The sequence below is a fragment of the Pinus tabuliformis genome, chromosome X (genome assembly GCF_031772625.1).
Source record: "Pinus tabuliformis cultivar Carrire ecotype Pingquan chromosome X, CPIR1, whole genome shotgun sequence".
Taxonomy (NCBI): domain Eukaryota; kingdom Viridiplantae; phylum Streptophyta; class Pinopsida; order Pinales; family Pinaceae; genus Pinus; species Pinus tabuliformis.
The window spans coordinates 1,566,188,819-1,566,191,711 of NC_142308.1; the positions used below are offsets into that span (position 1 = coordinate 1,566,188,819).

Sequence of the window (2,893 nt, forward strand, 5' to 3'; positions counted from 1 at the left end):
CCGAAGCTTAACTCACGGCACCTTCCTTCCCACTTCCTTCTCCACTCTCCACCACCAATTCGTTACTCTATAAATGTTTTTATCTGCTCTCTATCCATCTATCTCATCACAAGAGGAAAAGGTCTCGTGCTCATTTCTTATGCCCACCTCATGTTTTGTTAAAAAAAGTGAGGCCCAACTTATCATGTTTAGTTGCAGTCTAATGAGTGTCCAGGTCATATTCTGGTATATGTGAAAGGAGAGTCATCATGCGTCAATCACTTCAAGAAAATCTCCACAATGTTTAATAGTTAGACAAGGCTTTTTCCCCGTGTAGTGAGAAATAGAGACATGTATAATTGAAATTTATTAAAATTTCAGAGATTTCAATTAGAAATATGTATAGTTGAAATTTATTAAAATCTCAGAGATTTCAATTTCTAGCCTTTTTTTCATTTCTTTGAACTTATTCTGACCAACCCATAAGACGATAAGACCTTTCAAAGCCAACTAGTTGGAGTAATCTGAGAAAATGGGTAGAGCCCATTGCTGCGGCAAAGCTAATGTGAAGAAAGGGCCATGGTCTCCCTAGGAGGACCGTAAACTGAAGGAATATATAGACAAACATGGCACAGGAGGCGACTGGCTTGCTCTACCCCAGAAAGTTCGTATGTTGTATTTCACATATCATTGAATTTATCCAGAAATGAAATAGATCACCTTTATGTTCTACTTTCTCTCAGTTTTATTGCAGTCAAGTTTAATATTCCAAAATTTTAGAAGAATTATTCTAGACAACCATCGTTGAATGAAATTCAACGATAACCTTGTTATATATATCAGTTTTGTATACCTGTGCAACTGTTGGGAGGATAATATAAGTAAATTGCGTTTCACATCAACGCACTCTTACCGCTTTGCTAAGGTTTCATGGTTTTTCTATGATGTATTATAATTTTTGTGATATTAGTAATTGATCTCTTTCCTTATGTTCAGATTTTCGGATATTTCCAGAGTTTGTAATCTACGTAAGTTAAACAAAGACTAAGATTAGGATTTAGACTTTTAGATTTTGTGTTTTGTTAACGTGATTGATGGATATCTTTAGCATCTGCATCTGTATTTCCCTCGTTTATAGATATCATATTGGCTTTTGGCTCTTACCGGATTGATACTTTTCATGGAATTATAGATATAATATAAGTGCTTGGCTTTTGTTACTTACTGGATCGATCATTTTCAATGAGGTGTTCCATTTCTGTAATGAAATATTTTGAACCAGTATTGTGTTTATAATTACCGAGTACGTAGATAAAAGACCACGCAAAGACCAGGCCAGTAATTTGAGAAGTGTTATCTTTTTTAACATGTGTATGTTTTGCAATGGTTTTGTATCTGAATACAGGTTTAAAAAAGTGTGGGAAGAGCTGCAGACTTAGATGGTTAAACTACTTGAGGCCAAATATAAAGCATGGAAGATTCTCAGAAGAAGAAGATAACACAATTTGTAGCTTCTTTATGAGTATTGGTAGCACGTAGTTTACAATAAGTCAGCCTAGGAGATACACAGCTATTCAATCATTTGGAAAGTTTTTTATAGTTATTGATTGGAATATGAGACCTAACCTGAACCTTCTAACATTGTGCAGATGGTCTATCATTGCTGGCCAGTTTCGAGGCAGAACAGATAATGATATCAAAAACTACTGGAACACAAGGCTGATGAAGAAACTGCTGGGGAGGTTCAAAGATAATCAAACTTGTCATCTTGCAGCAGCAAAACAAGATGGCGAGGACGTGCAAAGCTATGCTACATCAGAGAGCTTTACAAGCCCAAACATATATGGGCGACAACGATATCAGCATATTAATACCAATATCGATGCCAATTATTGTAACTTCGGCCCTGGAATAATCCCTCATATGTTCGAGCAAAATTGTGGCTTAATAATTACTGAATCCAGTTCAAATTCAGAACCGGCTACATTCTGGTTAAATCCCCAATCAGTCCAGCTTCATCGGGAAGTGTTTGACCACAATTCTCGTCTCAGAAAGCTGCCCCAGAGGCATGAAGAAATTCTGGTTGATCATCGCTCAAGCAACTGCATGAGTACTATCAATACAGGATCTCGAAAACAGGCATCTAACTGCATCAACCGCTCACAATTACTGCATTCCGTTGCAAATAGTCATATACCTCCGATGCTACAAACTTGCATATCTAGAATGGGACGGTGGCCTCTCCAGTACTTCTGTGTGAAATGCAGATGAATAATCATATAAGACTAGGGAACCCATCTGCAGTATTAGCCAAAAGTGATAATTCACTCGCTTTTTCAGCATATAGCTCGTCTGAGGTGGAAAATTATGAGTCAGCCTGGATGAATGCCTTCAGTTCAGAACGTAACGACTTGGGAGCCTATGGATTCTCAACAAAATTGAATGATCTATTATTACACAGCACCGACTCACTAATACAATAGAGAGAAGCATACAATACGGCTTGTGGATCAATCGGCATAAATTAGAAGATAGATTGTTTAAAAGTACAACATTAAAGAGAACCCTGCCATTATGTTTGTGGACCAATCGACATATATCAAAAGTTAAATTGCAGTCATGATTATGATAAATTGCAGTACTGTAAAGTCATGATTATGAAGCTTCAAATATCATTTTAAAAATTAATTCCATCTGTAATAATAAAGGTGTTACTTTTCTCTCATTAGCCCCAGATTTTGTTTATCTTCACTTTCGGCATATTTTATAAACGATACAAAGCTAACGAACCAGACTAATGTGATAGAATTGCATGACTGTTGATAATGATATAAATGAAAAGTCTTACTTTTACCGACAAGGATAAGTTTGTATTCATTGTAAATATTAAGCACCATGTGCTACGCTATTTATT

At 36.2% G+C, this 2,893-nt stretch overlaps 1 pseudogene; it reads left to right on the top strand.

The window, feature by feature from the left end:
* The first annotated feature begins 511 nt into the window (after positions 1–511).
* Positions 512–2,462, top strand: LOC149146011 (transcription factor RAX1-like; annotated as a pseudogene).
* Positions 2,463–2,893: the final 431 nt, after the last annotated feature.